Here is a 21,058-nt window from a genome sequence, read left to right as displayed (position 1 = left end):
CGGCCCTCGATGTTGCGCTGACCTGTGAACTAATCTAAGCACATTCCCTGCCACTATCCATGTGCTTATATAAGGATTGTTTAAATCTCCCTAATGTGGCTGAGTTAACTACATTGGCAGGTAAGGCATTCCACGCCCTTACCACTCTCTGAGTAAAGAACTTGCCTCTGACATCTGTCTTAAATCTATCACCCCTGAATTTGTAGCTATGTCCCCTCGTATAAGCTGACATCATCATCCTAGGAAAAAGACTTTACTGTCCACCCTAGCTAATCCTCTGATCATCTTGTATGTGTCTATCAAATCCCCTCTTAGCCTTCTTCTTTCCAATGAGAACAGACCCAAGTCTCTCAGTCTTTCCTCATAACACCTTCCCTCCAGACCAGGCAACATATTGGTAAATCTCCTCTGCAACTTTTCCAATGCTTCCACATCCTTCCAGTAATGTGACGACTAGAACAGTACACAATATTCCAAGTGTGGCCGCTTAAGCGTTTTGTATAGTTGCAGCATGACATCATGGCTCTGGAACTCAATCCCTCTACCAATAAAACCTAACACACTGTATGCCTTCTTAACAGCACTATTAACCTGGGTGGCAACTTTCAGAGATCTGTGTACATGGACTCTAAGATCCCTCTGCACATCAACACAACTAAGAATCCTTCCATTGACCCAGTACTCTGCCTTCCTGTTATTCTTCCCAAAGTGAATCACCTCACATTTGCCACCTTTGAACTCCATTTGCCACCTCTCAGCTCAAATCTGCAGTTTATCCAAGTCCCCCTGCAACCTGAAATATTCTTCCACACAGTCCACTACTCCACCGACTTTAGTGTCATCTGCAAACTTACTAACCCATCCACCTATGCCTGTGTCTAAGTTATTGATAAAAATGACAAACAGCAGTGGTCTCAAAATAGATCCTTGTGGCACACCACTAGTAACTGTACTCCAGGCTGAATATTTTCCATCAACCACCACTCACTGCCTTCTTACAGAAAGCCAGTTTCTAATCCAACCTGCTAAATCACTCTCAATCCCATGCCTCTGCATTTCTCCAACAGCCTATTATGTGGAACCTTATCAAAGGCTTTACTGAAGTCCATGTACACCATGTCAACTGCCCTACCCTCATCCACGTTTGGTCACCTTCTCAACAAACTCAATGAGGCTTGTGCGACACAAGCTACCCTTGACAAAACCATGTTGACTATCTGCAATCAAATTGTTGCTTGCTAGATGATTATAAATTTTTATCTCTTATAATCCTTTCCAAAATTTTTCCTACAACAGATGTAAGGCTCACTGGTCTATAATTACCTGGGTCATCTCTACTATCCTTCTTGAACTAGGGCACAACATTTGCAATCCTCTAGTACTAAACCTGTAGACAAAGATGACTCAAAGATCAAAGGCAAAGGCTCCAACACCACCTCCCTAGCTTCCTAGGGAATCCTCGGACAAATCTCATCCAGCCCAGGGGAATTATCTACTTTCACTCCTTCTAGAATTCTTAACACCTCTTCCTTACCAACCTCGATCCTTTCTAGTCTAATATCTTGTATCTCATTCTTCTCCTCTGCAATGTTCTCCTTTTCCTTTTCTCCAATCTCCACAGGGTCCACACGCAACTTCCCACTTCTGTCTTTGATTGGCCCTATTCCTACACGAGTCATCCTTTTCTTCCTCACATACCTGTAGAAAGCTGTTGGGTTCTCCTTTATTCTACCTGATAAAGACTGCTCATGTCCTCTCTTTGCTCATCTTAAATCTCTCTTTAAATCCTTCCTAGCTAATCTATAACTCTCCTTTGCATCATCTGAACCATCTCGTGTCATCGTCACATAAGCGTCCTTTTTCCGCTTAACAAGAGATGCAATTTCTGTAGTAAATCACGGTTTTCTTACCTTATCACTTCCTCCCTGGACAAGGACACGCAATATCTGTTACTTTAACCAGCTCCACATTTCGATTGTACCCATCCCCTGCATTTTGCTACCCAATTCTATGCATCCTAAGTCTTGCATTATAATTGCCTTTGCCCTGATAACTCGATAACACTTGCCCTGTAGAATGTACCTATCCCTTTCCATTGCTAAACTAAGTGTAACTGAATTATGGTCACTCTGTCCAAAGTGCTCACTTACCACTAAATCAAACACCTGGTCTGGTTCATTACCAAGCACCAGATCCAGTGTGGCCTCCCCTCTTGTTGGCCCTTCGACATACTGTGTCAGGAAACCCTCCTGCACACATTGGACAAAAACTGATCCATCCGTCACACTAGAGTTACTGCATTTCCAATCAATGTTGGGGAAGTTAAAGTCCCTCATAATGACCCCCCTGTTCCTTTCACTCTTACCCAGAATCATTTTGCCAATCCTCTCCTCCACATCCCTGGAATTCTGTGGAGGCCTATTAAAAAACTCCCAGCAGTGTGACCTCTCGTCTCCTGTTTCTAACCTCAGCCCATACTACCTCAATAGACAAGTCCTCAGCCACCATTATACTGTCCTTGACTAACAAGGCCACACCTCCATCTCTTTTACTGCCTTCCCTGTTCTTAAATTGCAACATCCATTTCTGACCCTGCTCTATCCATGTCTCCGAAATGACCACAACATCCAAGTCCCAGGTACCTATCCATGCTGCAAGCTCACCTACCTTATTTCGGATACTTCTGGAGTTGAAGTAGACACACTTCAAACCAGCTTGCTATCTGCCAGCACATTCTTGTGACCATGAAATCCTGTCCATACCCTCCCTACTCTCATCCTCCTGTGCACTGCAAATACACCTCAGGTTGCTATCACCCTGCTGAGCTAGTTTAAACCCACCCAGATAGCATCAGCAAATTTCCTACCCAGGATATTAGTACCTCTCTGGTTCAAGTGAAGGCCATCCTGTTTGTAGAGGTCCCACCTTCCCCAGAATGAGCCCCACTTATCCATGTACCTGAAACCCTCCTTCCTGCATCATCTTTGCAGCCACATGTTCCTTCCCTATTCCTTGCCTCGCTATCATGTGGCACGGGTAATAAACAGAAGGTAACAACTCTGTGTGTTTTAGCTCTCAGCTTCCACCTTAGTTCCCTGAGATCCTGCCTTACTTCCCTATCCTTCTTTCTAACTATGTTGTTGGTACCTACGTGGACCACGAGCTGGGGCTGGTCCCTTCAGGAACCCAAAGACATGATTTTTAGACATCATGGACTCTGGCACCTGGGAGGCACCACACTAACCATGAGTCTTATTTGTTCCCAACAAACCTTCTATCTGAGCCTCTAACTATTGAGTCCCAAATGACTAACACTCTCCTCCTTTCCCTCCTTCCCTTCTGTGCAACACAAACCCTGTCACACAATCACCTCCTTTTTGATTTAGTTGGTCTTTTTCTCACCCTTTTCTATACAATTGTTTTCTAATGTATGAATTATAACACTTCACCTTGGGCTTACAGGTTTAAAAATGTAATGTTTTATGCCTGATCACCTCATCTGAGGCAATATTATTGATCATGGAGCTCCTTTTTTTCCAGCCATTTAATTATTACTGTAACTCTTTCTTTTTGAATTTCATTTTAAAAAAGGCTATTATTTTTCACAATCTCTTACTGCACAGCGTAATTCTTGAACAAAAAGAATCATCGCAACACATCTTGCAGCTCTTGAGCATTTAATAGATTGTATACGGTATTCTAGCTGTATAATTGCTTACACAGTGATATGCTCTAGTAGTGTTCTGATGAATTACATGATTACAGATAAAACGAACAATTTTACTTGTGCTCAAATTAATAACAGTGGTGTGATTTGACAAGTGCACTTGCAGCATTCCCCATCTCATCACTTCACATGATAAATATTCAGGCAGTTTCCATTTCCAGCTAAGAATGCAAGTGAGCTTGGAGAAGTTTAGCAGTGTTAATAAGGAAAAGGGAAATGTATTAATCTTTGCCACCTAGATGAACAAAGAAAAGCAATGCTGAACTATTTATTTTGCAGTTTACTGCTAACGAGACAGTTTATTTTCCGGGATTCAGACTAGTATTCTGTAATTTATTGCGATGAAGATGAAAAATAATGCAGACAAATGATGAAGTGTCAGGGGCAGACAGTCTTAAATGAACCTATTATGGTCTAAGAGAAAGCATAAAATCTGCAGCTCATTATGACTATGTTCTAGTTGTCAGTTAAGTGAAAAGGCCTGTGATGATTTCTAGTTTTATTTGTCACTTTGATTATTAAAGCTGTCTTCTTGGTGGCAGGAAAATGAATTGAAGACTTTATGCTGCAGTCAATCTGTACTGAAACATTGCAGGCAAGACCCAATACAGAAGGACATTTGAAATACTGTAATCTGAGACTTCTTATTTTCCAGTAACTGTCGAGTTGAACAGAAAATGAAATCAATTCAATATTTAACTTGATTGTGGACAAGGTAGCTGCAAATATTTTAAACAAATTATCAACAACTCACACTTGGTTACAAAACAAGTCTCATAATGTACAATAGTTCTTGAGGTTATAATTGAAAAATAAACTGAATGGCTATAACAAAGTTCTATTTACATGTTAGGACTATTAACAGAGTAGTATGTAGTGGGCTTTCAAAGATTGAAAATATTTTCAAACTAACTATACACAAGCAGGGAATATGAAGTCATTTGTTTTAACTTGTTGACCATTGAATAAATCATGTACCAGCAGTTAAGCCATTTAAAGCCACACATAATATTTCTGTCAACTTTCTTCTCACTTACAATCTATTATTAATATTTCTTTTACATAGGACTTTATGCTGAAGTAAGTAATCCAATATTAATACTTTTCACTGAAATCTGGAAGTTTATCTTATTTGACTGCATTACAGTAAAAATCATCTTTTATTGTTATTGAAAAAATCTTTGGTTAAGAGCATCAAGGCAGTCCTAAATTGGATAGCGCTGACAAGACAGGTCATGAGGATATTCAACTCAACTTTCTTTAGTTGTTATGACTAAGCAACAATGAAGTTCTACAGTCCCCTTGACATTTTCCCCGGAGAACGTAACAGGATAGTTACTTGGGGGACAATGGATATTCCCTGGATATTATTCTGGCACCACCCCCCCACCTTTTCCTCTGCTACATCGATGACTGTATCGGCACTGCCTCATGCTCCCACGAGGAGGTTGAACAGTTCATCCACTTTACTAACACATTCCACCCAGACCTCAAATTCACCTGGACTGTCTCAGACTCCTCCCTCCCCTTCCTAGACCTTCCATTTCTATCTCGGATGACCGAATCAACACGGACATTTACTATAAATTGACCGACTCCCACAGCTACCTAGACTACACCTCCTCCCACCCTGTCCCCTGTAAAAACGCCATCCCATATTCCCAATTCCTGCGTCTCTGCCGCATCTGCTCCCAGGAGGACCAGTTCCAATACCGTACAACCCAGATGGCCTCCTTCTTCAAAGACCGCAATTTCTCCTCAGATGTGATTGACGATGCCCTCCACCGAATCTCCTCCACTTCCCGCTCCTCCGCCCTTTAGCTCCGCCCCTCCAATCACCACCAGGACAGAACCCCACTGGTCCTCACCTACCACCTGACAAACCTCCATATACATCGTATCATCCGTCGTCATTTCCGCCACCTCCAAATGGACCCACCACCAGGGATATATTTCCCTCTCCACCCCTATCAGTGTTCCGGAAAGACCACTCCCTCCGTGACTCTCTCATCAGGTCCACACCCCCCACCAACCCAACCTCCACTCCCGGCACCTTCCCCTGCAACCGCAAGGAATGCAAAACTTGCGCCCACACCTCCCCCCTTACTTCCCTCCAAGGCCCCAAGGGATCCTTCCATATCCACCACAAATTCACTTGCACCTCCACACACATCATTTACTGCATCCGCTGCACCCGATGTGGCCTCCTCTATATTGGGGAGACAGGCCGCCTACTTGCGGAACGTTTCAGAGAACACCTGTGGGACACCCGGACCAACCAACCCAACCGCCCCGTGGCTCAACACTTCAACTCCCCCTCCCACTCCACCAAGGGCATGCAGGCCCTTGGACTCCTCCATCGCCAGACCATAGCAACACGGCGGTTAGAGGAAGAGCGCCTCATCTTCCGCCTAGGAACCCTCCAACCACAAGGGATGAACTCGGATTTCTCCAGTTTTCTCATTTCCCCTCCCCCCACCTTGTCTCAATCAAATCCCTCGAACTCAGCATCGCTTTCCTAACATGCAATCTTCTTCCTGACCTCTCCGACCCCACCCCCACTCTGGCCTATCACTCTCACCTTGACCTCCTTCCACCTATCGCATTTCCAACGCCCCTCCCCCAAGTCCCTCCTCCCTACCTTTTATCTTAGCCTGCTGGACACACTTTCCTCATTCCTGAAGAAGGGCTCAGGCCCGAAACGTCGATTCTCCTGCTCCTTGGATGCTGCCTGGCCTGCTGCGCTTTTCCATAGTTTTCTGATAGTATTCATATTCAATCTCACTATGCAAGAGCAGCACTGATACAACTCAAACAAGAACTCAGTCAGGACTTTATATAGACTTCTGATGACATCGAAGGAAAGTCTTGCTGGTCCATTTAAACCTATGCTATGTTGTATGAATCATATCAAAAATTCAACAATGCCAATGAATGAAAAACAAATGATCTGGAAGTTCTTCTCAATCCCTGTATGTGATCAAACTGACCTCGATTCATATTATTTGATAACCACCACATGGTGCAATCCCTGCCTCAGCTACAGATCAATCTGCAGAAATTTGAGATCTACGCTCTTATGAGTGAACAAGAACCAGTTTTATTGAATCTAACAATTTGCAGAAGATGTCAGGAAGAACATCTTAGCTGGATCCCAAGGCACCTCGACTACAGTTCAATATCATCTGAAATCACAATGGCACAGTTTATTTTGCACATGCTCAAACTCCCTTTATTTTACATCTACCCCCAAGTTATTTTACCCTGAAATCCCCCTTTGGACCAGGACTGAGGAGGATTGAGTGCACATGGTGCTAATAACAGGGGCCATGCCTGGACTAGGCAGAGCTGCCCATCTGCCACCCAAGATGAATAAAGCTGCAGCCATACCTAAGAGAGACAGAATCTGTAGGTCACTGGCTGTTTCTTACCAATGTTTGTTACTGACATGTTCATTAGTGATCCTACTAGCAACAAAGACAGGAGAGAGTCAGCCTGTGAGTGGAGAAGCACATGGAAAGGTAAGTGATTGCCATGAGCATTTTGCTGGGATTGCTGTGAGCCGGGTGTGAATCTGAGTCTGTAGGTTTGGGTGCTTTGAGATGAGTCGGGGTCTGGGGTTTAGTGAAGTGAATTGTGCCAGGCCTCAGGGGGTTTATTGATCTAGGTCCCAGCCTTGGAGGTTGCATTAAGTTGTGTCCAGACCTAAGAGGTTGCTGTAAGCCAGGTCCAGATGCTACCATGGTGACGGAGGTAGGCAGGGAAGGAGAACACTGCAAGGTGGCAGAAGGAAAAGAGGAAGTTGCAAGGAGTGGGAGGGAAGGGAGCTACAAAGGTGGAAAATCAATTATACACTGGTCAACAAAGGAACACTTAACTAACTGGGAGCCAGGAAAACTTGAAATCACTGAAGAATGAATTCCTTGAAAAGTAATGTGGAACCTTTAGTTTAGAACTGCATTCAAAACTATTCCACAGGTAAAAATGATGTTACTGTAATAAATGCTGTGTCAGTTGTAATATTTAAATCTGGAATTGAGACCTGAAATGCAATGACTGGGGGAGTAATTGAGTAGTTAAAGTGTTCTAGCTTCATGCATGTATGATAGAAACTCATTAGCCATAACCTCACCAGTCTGTGAATGTACATTTATTTATGGTGATGGCTTTGTTTTTTGAGTAGAAGTAATACTTTGAACACAATCTTTTCTGCTATCACAAGCTTGTTCTATTGTGTCAATTTAATTTTGTGGTTCCTAGAAAATGAAAGTTTTTCCAATATGTTGTATTTTAAGTCTAATGTTGATTTGAGAATTGATAAATTATTGTTTGAAATGCTTCTGTGTGAGTCCAAAATCTCCAATGGTCAACTTAAATGTAGAAGGCATCGTTACATGTGACAACCTCATGTCATAGTTGAAAGCTGAATGATTCTATCCAATGCTAGAATTAAAGTGCAGTGAGAAGGCTTTCAACAGAATCTGTCAAGGGTTGGAAGTTAGAGCAGGGGTAGATGTAAGGGCTCTGAGAGCAGGGAAGCAACAAGGCACATGACATCTCTCCACACTGTGCTTTTGACCAATAATAGTTGAGCATGAATGCTGTACTCTTTTAGTCCACTTCTGCGTAACTCAACATGTCTCTTGCTTGAAGGACTCATCACCAAAAGCATTCCCTGTTCACTTAGCTGATATGTGAGATAAAAGTGCGGGCATTTCTATCATTCCCTTGAGGGGCTAATAGATTGGTAGACTGCATTAGCACTTCATAACAATGGCTGAGTTTTTAGGCTGAGAAAAAAAGCGCTTTTGTGTTTTCACAGTTTGCTGAGAGGTTTTTCTGACAGTCTCCAGTTGCCATTTATGCAGATCATTTATTCCTGTACATTGTTTGTCAGCATGATTTGGACTTAAGGAGCTCTTTGTCTTAGGAAAGCTTTTTATCAGTTAATTGGAGCTATACTTTTACCTGCTGGGCCTTTTCTGAGGATTGAAATATTTTCTCTAAATTTGTAAAGCTCATGTCTAAATGAACCATTGCAAAGTTTCCTTCTTATTTCCCAGCAGTCTTCCAGATGTTTTTTCTCTGGAGCAACTTCTTTGTCTTATTGTGGCTGCAGTTGCCATTACTGCATCTCTGTGTACTGCTTAGACAATATTATTTCTTATTATTCTCTTCAAGAAAGGATTGACTTTCTGTAAAAGAGACAACTGAATGTTCAGGAATGGTGTCACCAGAATTCAAAGGTCTGAAGTTTGAAATTCCAGTAAATTGAGTAATGGTTCCCTTCTCTATCAACTACAAGCTAAAAGAACAACAGTGCTCAGAACGCTTCTTACATTGATTCTTTATTCACACATCATTTCCATCCTCTTTTTGGGGATAGAAAGATCTGCTCACCCTCTTGCAAAACTAGGGCTGGAGAATTTCCCTTGTGTGCTGACCAAATGATATTTAAAACAATACAAACTGCTCTGCTTGATACATAACTGTAATGCTTAGGAATTATATCGAAGATTTCTCTAATCTTCCTGCTTTTCTAAAGAAACGTAGCATGTATCTGTCACCTCATTTTGATCCTAGTGTTTCCCAAGCCCATCAGTGAATGGTTTCCTGGCCTCAGCCATGGCATACCATCTGATAGGGTAGATAGATCCTTTCCCTGGTAACTGTTTAAAACTAGTTTTCCCACTTAATTTCAGCATTTCCGGATTTGTTCTCTGGTTCTATCCCATCACTGGAGCAGTTTCACACTGTTGTTCTACATTTATTGTGCTATATTGCTGCTGTAGCTGTCCCTTAGGTATTCTCTTTGACCTTCTCTAACACTGGCCATGTTGGCTTCCTGCTGGTGAAGTTCCTCCATGATTTTGTTCATACTCTGTTTTTTCAAAGCTTGCTATTAGTTTATTTCTTTAATGTTTGATTTTCATCCCCATTCCTATATGTTACTTTCAATTGCTGTAGTACTTCACTCATTCTGGCCAATTTATTTCTCCCTAGTGCCTTCTCTGCCATGAGCTTTCTTTCATAATTTCTGGCTTCTGCATGGCTTCTGCAGTTCAGTGTCCAAATGAGCCTTGAAGTCCAAATCCCAGTGTTCTCTACCACTATTCATTTTCAATTTTTTTCCCATTTTGGACTTTCGATCACAGGGTTAACCTTCACTGGACATCACTTTAGTCACTTCTCACCTACCTCTGGTTCTGTAGTTACCATATGGTATTGTAAGTTTGATACTCTTATGAGAGAACAACAACTGGTGTTATTGAACAAAACTATATACAATAGATGGTATAAGAAGTCAGGCTCACATGTAAGATCCTTTAATGTTCCCTTTACCTATAATGAGTCAAACTAATAGGCCTCAAACTGCCCAAAGCTGCTTTTTATCTCTTTTTGGCAATGTTAACTTAAAATACCTTTCTTGTCTGAGGGAAAAGCTGGCTCTAATTATCTGTTAATGAAATGGGTAAGTGGCTTGTATTGTATGTGTCTCTTATAAAAAGCCCAGTTGGGCTGGCAGCACAATCAACATTAAGCTTCCGTATTCTGAAAAGATTATCCTCTCATCTATTTTATCATTTGTACTTTTACAATTAACAGTGCATCTTCCTGCTGAGTATCATCTTACAGATTACAGATTGATATGAACTAATCATTTTAATATCTCTACCCTGTCCTGGACTCCATTCAGATTTGTTCCTGAGAATTTTATATGCTATACTACAATCATTAATAACTCTCTCATTCTAAAGTCTCTGTAAAAGAAAGGCTTATACAATTTCGACTGCAATTTTGTGTATTATGCACTCTTCTTGTTGGACCTCTTGTTAATATAGGTATGCAGGATACATATGTGCTTTCTCAAGGATTACAGGAGTCAATTTTCACTGCTTTCACCTTACATTAATATTATGAGAATGGTCCCAAGGAAAGGGTCTGAAGTTTAAATGCCCAAATAACACGGTGGTCAGGCTACTTCCCTGCTGAAGAGAACATTCTGCTGGGTTTCCAAGGCACCTGCCTATTCCAGGTGATCCTCCCATTTCAATAAGGACATTGAGTCCTGTGCTGTAATTGACAGTTGTAACATATTTGTCATTTCAGGTGGAACCAAAGATTCTCTAAGGGAAAATGCCAAATGATTTCCACTGAATGCTACTCCACTAAGATCCACAAAATTGACTGCTCTGATGTTGTTTGAGATGTAATAACCCTGACACTCTTGTCACAAAACACTGTTCGCTGTTAATAGTCTCTACCCATTGCTATTGTATTTTCAGACAACACTGCTGTCTCCATGCCATATGCTAGTTTGGGTAGCTTGCTGCCCCCAATTGTCCTTCTTCTTTTTTGCTGATTCTAGAGCCTGTCTAATTATCAATGACAGAAGGTAGACTACTAGTCATTCGAAACAGAAGAGTCACTTGTCTTTGCAAGCAATGCAATTTATTGCAATCATATCAATGGGTAGAGTTTACATTAACCTGCGAGGAATAATTACTAAGGACTGCCAAGAGCTAGGCAGAATATGTGTGCTCCCTTCAGGAACTCGTACAGAACTGTTCTGCCCCCACCCATGTGGCATTACCATCACCAGTTTGGTAGAGGTTAATGCAATATCTTTCAGATGGATTTAAGTGATGCCAGGGTCTCAAATTTGTAAGGGCTTCTTCTTTGACAGGCTACAACCAATAAGCCTTCCCATGTTGTTTGGTAAAATACGGAGTTAGCAGATGTAAAGTTTACTTTTAAGAGGAGTGTCTCTGATATAAGTATAGCTGACAAATGTGCTGAGAATGTGTGTGCTATGAGGGCAGGTTTCCTGATTCTGCAAGCAATTGGGATGTTAACCAACCTACGAATTCTAATAAGACCCTGAAGCTAAGACAATCTAAGAAGTTATTAGGATGTGTCATCCACCTCACGCCAATCTTTGATTGTACCCATGAGTTCAAATTTGGACTAATGAATTGCATCAGTTTATTTTACTTTGGAGCTGGACACAAGCTTACGCTTATTTATTACTTGCTGACATCTAGTCTCTTTGAAATCAAAAAATTTCCCTGTCAAATGCCAAGGTGTTGAGGCCAGTTGTAACACCCTATGGTCCCGAGTTAGAATCAGTTAGTTCAACACAGCTTGCCATTTGAAATCAGATCTGTATAACTCAGTAATACACTGGGCAGTGTATTTATCAACTTAATAAGCAGGGAGGTTGCCACAATAAAAGGACGATTCCCATTTCTCCCTTGTTTACTGCTTGTGGGAGGACTTTTTGACAGGCACCAAGCACACCAGGTTTTTGATGATTTGGTCATTTTTCATCTTTGAAACTTGTTGGAATGATGCCAAGCTATTCATGAGCTCTGAGACTATTGTCATTCACAAAATACCTTTCATTATTCTGCATTGTTTATCCCTCCTTTAGAAAGTTATATATAATTGGAATTATCTTAGTGTTAACCTTTGATTAAAAAAAATCTAAAAATATGCAACACAGCTCTCACACAGGATGTGACATAAACATAAAGGAGATGTGGCATAAGGTCAATTACAAATGAAATAAACGTACAGTATGAATAATCTCAAAAACAATTCCATTTGAGATTAAGTCATCAACAGTGATATTTTTATTTATCAAACCTACTTTTGTATGATATTTGTATCAATCAAAAATTATTATTTATTGAGAATTAGCTTACTTTGAGTGGAGTACCTTTTAACAAATAAATAGGTACAAAGATTATTTATCACCACAAAGCTATTCACTTCATTGAAATGAGGCTAATGGAACGTTGATTCTAATCATGTACAAGTGTGATCAAGACCATACATATTTATCTTTTCCAAATGTCTTCTTTATTAAGCTTTATTTGTGACTGTTTGCCAGGTTAAGTCGAACTCTTGGTCGAGTTCAGTTAGAAATATGATTCATTCCATGCTCTCGATTCTAAGATGAATATGGTTGGAGGTGAGCTCTATGGCTAAGTGAATCGGCTGCTGTTAAGTGGTTTGATTTTTGTCACGTTAGAGTCAGAGCCAGCCCCTCAAACTCGAAATTCAAAAATAACGCTTTTAATGCCAAATGCCCATTCCAATTATAATCTAAAATTGCACTGCATTAATGCAGAAACACTGAAGTTTTCAAGTTAGATTTTTCTATCTGAGGCCACAGTTATACTAACAGTTTCACATTAATGTAAAAATTATTGCCGATCTCAAGCGACAATTGAGTGCATTAAAGCAATGCAGTCTGAGACATCCTCCTGGAGGCTGCTGACACGAATTCAAATTTGGACAGTCTAGTCAAGAAAAACAATCCATAAATTTAGAAATTAGAGACAATAGATTGTTTTGAAATGTTAAAATTACAATATTCAGGGCTAAATGAAATGTAAACGTGAATGCACTGTAAGTGAAATAAATTTCAATATTAACTGAAAAATAATGACTTAATGGCTTGTCCAAATTCTTTAACATTCTGAAAATTGTTGTTTGTGTCAGTTTTGCCAGACAATATAAAAGAAATAATTTACATTTTTATGACACCTTTCATGTTCCTGTAGTATTCCAAGATTCTACACAGTTAATACGAAGAGAAAGAAGATTTATATTTCCTAACGCATTTCACTACTAACAGATGAGTCAAAGGGCTTTGCAGCCAATGAAATGCTTTTGAAGTGCAGTCACTTTTAATGTAAGAAATGTGGCAGGCAATATGCACACTGCAAAATCTCACAAGCAGCAATGTGATAATGACCAGATAATTTGCTTTCCTGGTGTTGACTGCAGGATAAATGTTGTCCAGAGCTCCTCTACTCTTGCTCACAATAATACAATGGGATCTTTCACATCAACTAGAACAGACATATGGGATTTAGTTTTAATATTCTCTACAAAAGGTGGTACCTCTGACATGCAGTATTCCCTCAGTACTGCGCTGGTTTTTTTTAGATTAGAATACTTACAGTGTGGAAATAGGCCCTTCGGCCCAACAAGTCCACACCAACCCTCTGAACAGCAACCCACCCAGAACCATTCCCCTACATTTACCCCTTCACCTAACACTACGAGCAATTTAGCATTGCCAATTCACCTGACCTGCACATCTTTGGACTGTGGGAGGAAACCGGAACACCCGGAGGAAACCCACGAAGACACAGGGAGAATATGTAAACTCCACTCAGACAGTTTCCCGAAGCGGAAATTGAACCCGGGTCTTGGGCACTGTGAGGCAGCAGTGCTAACCACTGTTTTGATTTTTGTGCTCAATCCCTGGAGCACTCTGAAGTGCAAACAATATCATAATGTCAGCAAACACAGAGCCAATTTACACATAACGAAGGTCAGTGATAGGCTCTTACAGTTTGTGGTGTATGTTGCATAGAATCCCTACAGTGTGGAAGCAGGCCATTTGACCCATTGAGTCCACACTGACTCTCCAAAGACTATTCCACCCTGACATATCCCTCTCCCTTATCTCTGCATTACCGCTGGCTAATCCACCTAGCCTCCAATCTGTGGACACTATGAGCAATTTAACATGGCCAATCCACTAACCTGCACATCTTTGGACTTTTGGAGGAAACTGGAGCACCCAGTTAGGTGGAACCCCCACATAGATATGGTGAGAATGTGCAAATTCCACACAGTCTTCCAAGGGTGGAATCAAACCCTAGTCCCTGGTGCTGTGAGACAGCAACACTCACCACTGAGCAACCTTGCTGCCCTGTGTTAATGATTTGGACTCCAATGGAGGTTTATAAAACCATGAGGGACATGGATAGGGTAAATAGACCACGTCTTTTCCCGGGGGCGGGGGGGGGGGGGGGGGGGGGGGAGTCCAGAACTTAAGGGCATAGGTTAAAGATGAGGGGAGAAAGGTTTAAAAGAGACCTAAGGGGCAACGTTTTCACGCAGAGGGTGGTGTGTGTATGGAATGAGCTGCCAGAGGAAGTGGTGAAGGCTGGTACAATAATAGCTTTTAAAGGCAATTGGATTGGTATATGAATAGAAAGGGTTTAGATGGATATGGGCCTAATGCTGGCAAATGGTACAAGATTAATTTAGAATAAATGGTTGGCATGGATGAGTTGGACCGAAAGGGTATTATTGATGATCGTGAAAGTTTCCTCTAACTTGTTTCGTTTAGTTATAACAAAAGTGTCATCCACATGGCAGACCCAGAATTTGGGTTGGATGGTTGGCAGAGCTGTTTGTTCAAGTTTCTGCATTACTGACTCTGCTAAGAACCCTGATATGTACACTAAACACCATTAACCCCAAGGCCATCAATGAGACCCTTACTGGCATAAAATTCACTAAAGAGGAGGAAAACAACAACAAATTGCCATTCCTAGATGTTGCAGTAGAGCGAAGAGCCAATGGGGAGATTCAAACCAGCGTCTACAGAAAAACAACACATACAGATCAAATATTGAACTACAGAAGCAATCATCCCAACACCCACAAATGAAGCTGCATTAGAACATTATTTCAATGAGCCAACACACACCGCAGCACAGATGAACTACGCAGAGCAGAGGAAAATCACCCATACCATGTATTCAAAAAGAAGGAACACAGTCTGCAGACTTCTGAGCAACAAAACCCAACAAGCAGACAAAACATGTCCAGAAATCCTAGCCACTCTCCCCTACATCAAAGACATCTTGGAAATGACTGCCAGACTACTCAAACCCCTTGGCATCATGATAGCCCACAAACCCACCAACACACTAAAACAGCAGTTAATGAACTTGAAAGACCCTATACAGACAATGAGCAAAACTGACGTCATTTACAAAATACCGTGCAAGGGCTGTAACAAATACTACATTGGACATACAGGCAGAAAAATAGCCTCCAGGATACATGAACACCAACTAGCCACAAAAAGACATGACCCTCTCTCATCAATATCCTCTCATATGGAGGAGGAAGGATACCACTTCGACTGGGACAACACATCCATCCTAGGACAAGTCAAACAAAGACAAGCACAAGCATTCCTCGAAGCAAAGCATTCCAACAGGAACTCTATCAACAAACACATCGAGTTAGACCCTATCTACCACCCCCTGAGAAAAGGAACAGGAAGTGACTTCACCACAGGAAATAACATCACCACAGGAAATGATATCACTAACCCAAAGAAATCCAAACATATAAATGGAAAGCAGGAATTTTCAGCATTGCTTCACCTGAGGCCCACTGAAGCTGTTACCTAGTAGGGTAACGAAACATCAAGAAATGAATCTTAAAGCTCAGCGAGCAAACCTACATCCAAAACCTCAACCTGAGCTACAAATTTTCTCAAAACTCACTAATACTTCCCTTCGTTAGCTGTGCCATTGAATACATCAGCAACAAAATTATGCTTGAATTATATTAAACACTGGTTAGGTCACAACTGGAGCACTATGTCCTGTTTGGTCTACCACATTCTCGGAAGGACTGCAGAGTGTGCAAGAATTATTTAGCAGGATACTTGGAGGAAGATTTGAGCTATCTGGTAGGATTGATAGAGTTGTGTGGTTTTCCTTGGAGCAGCGAAAGTTGAAAGGGGACCTGATAGAAGTGAATAAGATTATGAGCAGCGTAGATCCGATGGATAGGAAGGCAAATTTTCTGTTAGTAAAGGGATCAATAACTCAGCACATAAATTTAAAGTAAGAGATAGAAGGTTAAGAGGAGAGTTGAGGAGATGTTTTTTCACCTGGAGGGAGGTCAGAGTCTGGAACTCTGTGCTTGATAGGATATTTGAGTCAGAATCTCTTGTAACATTTAAACAGCATTAAATATTCAATGTGATGCCATCACCTCCAAAGTTATTGGCCACTAGATAGAAAGCAGGGTTCATGAAATCAGGTCCTTGTTGATTAGTATTCATCGATTCATAGATTTATACCATGCAGAAAAGGTTCTTTGTCCATCTAGCCTGTACTGACATAGCTCCGAGTGTGCTAATCACAATTTCCTGTATGTGTCCCAAATCCTTGAATGTTATGATAATTGAAGTGCTCATCCATTTTTTTTAATAGGTTGCAAGGTTTCTGGCCTCCACTACATTCCCAGCCAGTGCATTCCAGATTCCCACCACCTCCTGGGTGAAAAAGGTTTTTTTTCCCCAAATCCCCTCTGAATCTTCTGTTCCTTACCCTAAAACTAAGCCCCCTCGAAACTGACCGTCAAACCAGGGTTTCAGTTGCTCTCTATTCACCACATCCATACCCCGAATAATCTTATATGCCTCAATCACGTATTCACTCAGTCTTCTCTTCTCGAAATAAAACACACATCCATCGATATCATCCTGTAACTTACAACCATTTTCTTTGTTATTAACTACTCTACTAATATTGGTGCGAACTGCAAATTTGCTTAATATTCCCCCACCTTTTCATTTATATCATGTCTGTATAGAATAAACAATAAGTGTCCCAGTACTGATCCATGCTCCAGTCCTAATAGTAAGTCAGTTTCTGATCCATCTCGCCAAGTTTCCTTCAGTTCCATGTGCTTTAACCTTCTTAAATCAGTCTTCTATGTGGGACTTTGTCAAAACCTTAACTAAAATCCACATGAACATGATGAGTTGAATGGTATTAATTGGATGATAGGATAAAATAGATAATAAATTGGATCACTTGTTGATTGAGCAATGAATGTTGAGCAAGTGCACAGAAGGTCTCACCTGCTCTTTTTCAGTTGGCACCATGGGATTTTTTATATCCCCTGTTAAGGGAAAGCCCTTAATTTAGCATCTTAAGTAAAACCCTGAACATAACATTCAGGATTTATTTTCAAAAGTGGGAAAAGTCAATTGGGCAGTTTTTTTTCCACAGATATCTTGTACCTGAAATGGAGAGCAGATAGAACCCAAAAACTCTCCCAGCAGGTCAGGGTTCAAACAGCATCAGCAAGTGGCCTCCAATGCTGGAATACTTCTTGGTACTGCACTAAAAGTGTTAGATTCAACGTTACACACAAATCCACAGAGTGGACTTAAATCCAAGATCTTCAGATTTGAAAATATTGCCAAACATTGCCTGTAGTTTTCTTTAAAAGGTTGACCACTTGGGACAAATGTCATGGTTTCTTCTGCATTTCTTATTAATCTCCATCCATTTTATCGAGAGTTGAGCAGCACTGCAAATCATAGAAACACACACCTGTGATGCTGGCTTCACTCACTCTAGCAGACCCAAATGGGGCCAGAGTTGGGGAAATTTTGATCAATTGCAGGAAGGCTGAAAAGCAAAAGGAGATTATGGGCAGAATTTGACAAGATTCTGAGTGATGTGCGCTATGAAGCGATGGTCATCTTGATGTCAAGACTCTCTTGCCACAACTTCTCCAATTTGCTGAAGCAGCACGACAAAATTCTTGTCAGGGAGTGGCCAATTCCTAATGGATGCCCTTTATTGCTTGTTAAGTTACTTATCCACAGTCCAACTTCTCATCTTATCAAACTCACTTTCAAAGCTAACCATCTGAAAATTCAACATGGAACTGGAGTGGTTTCTTGGTGTATGCAATTTGCTGCTCTCTCCAAAAGATATCCATGTTTGATACTGGCCTCCAGTATCTCAGGACAATTCATAGGCAGTAACTTCATGACCCCCATCTTCATGGACATTGTCATTCAACATGTGCCAACTTTTATGAACTCTAACAGCACATCTCCAATCCACTTATAGGACACTCCTACATTTTCTTGCTTCACCTTGGCCTATCGTGGCAATTATTTAATGCTGCAGCAAGGACAGTGTACACTCAGAACACCCAGTTCATGGATCGGATCAGAATGTATCTCTGGGTCCTTCCTTTGTTTGTCCATGTGATGTTCTAGTGCATCTTGTCAAATCACTAATCATGAAGGGTGGTGGGGGTTATTTTTCAGACTGGATGCCTGTAACCAGTGGAATGCCACAAGGATCGGTGCTAGGTCCACTACTTTTCATCATTTATATAAATGATTTGGATGTGAACCATAGGAGGTATAGTTAGTAAGTTTGCAGATGATACTAAATTTGGAGGTGTAGTGGACAGCGAAGAAGGTTACCTCAGAGTAAAATGGGATCGTGATCAGATGGGTCAATGGACTGAGGAGTGGCAGATGGAGTTTAATTTATATAAATGCGAGGTGCTGCATTTTGGGAAAGCAAATCTTAGCAGGACTTATACACTTAATAGTGAGGTCCTGAGGAGTGTTTCTAAACAAAGAGACCTTGGAGTGCAGGTCCATAGTTCCTTGAAAGTGGAGTCACAGGTAGATATGATAGTGAAGAAGGTGTTTGGTATGCCTTCCTTTATTGGTCAGAGTACTGAGTACAGGACTTGGGAGGTCATGTTGCGGCTGTACAGGACATTGGCTAGGCCACTGTTGGAATATTGCGTGCAATTCTGATCTCTTTCCTGTCAGAAGGATGCTGTGAAGCTTGAAAGGGTTCAGAAAAAATTTACAAGGATGTTGGCAGGGAGCTACAGGGAGAGGCTGAACAGGCTGGGGGTGTTTTCCCTGGAGCATCGGATGCTGAGGCATGACCTTATAGAGGTTTACAAAATCATGAGGGGCATGGATAAGATAAACAGACAAAGTCTTTTCTCTGGGGTCGGGGAGTCCAGAACTAGAGAGCATAGGTTTATGGTGAGAGGGGAAAGATATAAAAGGAACCTAAGGGGCAACTTTTTCACACAGAGTGTGGTGTGTGCATGGAATGAGCTGCCAGAGGAAGTGGTGGAAGCTGGTACAATTAAAACATTTAAAAGGCATTTGGATGGGTATATGAATAGGAAGGGTTTAGAGGGATATGGACCAAGTGCTGGCAAATAGGACTAGATTAGGTTGCGATATTTGGTCGGCATGGATGAATTGGACCGAAGGGTCTATGTCCGAATTATATCTCTCAATGGCTCTATGACTCTATGAATCATGCAATTCCTCAGGAAATAAAATATTACGAATTTCTTCCGATCACTCTTTCAGCAGAACAAATAGATTTCGCCCTGAACTCAACATTAAGGTTTCCTTTTCAAGAGTGGAAGAGATCAGCCGGGCAGTTTTTTTTTCTCACAGGCATTTTGTTCCCAAAATGGAGATCAGATATAACCCAAAAACCTCTACAAACCAACCATTGTTCAAACAGTCTCAGCAGATGTCTTCCGGAAGTCAAGCCATTATCATAAATCATCTATCAAGTGATTTATGTTAGGCAACTCGTGAAACAGAAAGTTGTGAGAGTGATTGTGATGTGGATGAGCAGCAGGAAAATACAGTATTAGTGGCCAAAACCCTAATTCAGACCATGCGTGACTACATTGCTGATTCATTCAGTGGGCGGTGTTGGGGGGGGGGTCAGTTTGGTTGGCTGGACAGCTGGTTTTCAGTGCAGACGAATGCTAACAGTATGGATTCAATTCCTATAGTGGCTGAGGTTACCCTAAAGGACACTCCATCACAACCTCTACCCTCACTTGAGGCGTGGTGAAGGTTAAGCCACCATTATTTGTCTTTGTCTAATAAGAGAATCTTCTTGTTCCAATAGAACTCAGGCAATTCCAACTTTTACCAGGTACTGGATGTATCTCAACAGCATGTCATTTTAATTGGCTGAACTCTTGTTGGGAAAGAAGAAAGACAAGAATGTGATCAAAGAAAAAAAACACTTCTCATTTGAGGATGGAATTTCATTAGTATCTTGAAAAAGAGCACTTCTCCTCTGTGAAATAATAGGGCTGTGTAATTTCTGATAGCATCAAGAGTGCCCTGATGTTAACATTGAGGAAGCCTTTGATGAAAAAAGTGAAAATGTGTTGGACATGGGAAATGATAAAGCATTTGCATTTTATAATGCAATAAATTTGTAATGGAATGTAGACATTAATGTATTCTATTGATGAAAGCAAAAACTTCCAAGAAGTGCAGACTGACCTCTGCAGGTAGGAGTTTGGCTGATAAGAAAACAATTGTTTGGAAATTGCATTAGCAATTTACTGATCCCTCCTCACAAAAACTTGAAGTACTTTTAAGGGTGCCAGAGGTGGATAAAGAATATAATTCCCTTGTAGAAATTATCACACCACAATGTGATATGCCTGGCATACCACCATAGCTGGGAATAAGTCTCCTTTAACCCAATATTTTAAATATGGACTAGCCATAGATTTGAAGAGACAAAATATGTGTGACCAAGGAGAGATTTGTAGCTAGAAGCTTTGAGAAATATTTGGGCTAAACACATTTTAGGTTAGACTGTCACATAGCTGGGCAGATAATTTTGAAAATGTATTTTTAGTTTTTATAGCAACCTTTTCTTGGAA

Source organism: Chiloscyllium punctatum, chromosome 10, assembly GCF_047496795.1.
Source record: "Chiloscyllium punctatum isolate Juve2018m chromosome 10, sChiPun1.3, whole genome shotgun sequence".
Classification (NCBI taxonomy): Eukaryota; Metazoa; Chordata; class Chondrichthyes; order Orectolobiformes; family Hemiscylliidae; genus Chiloscyllium; species Chiloscyllium punctatum.
Note: the sequence above shows the minus strand (reverse complement) of the source record.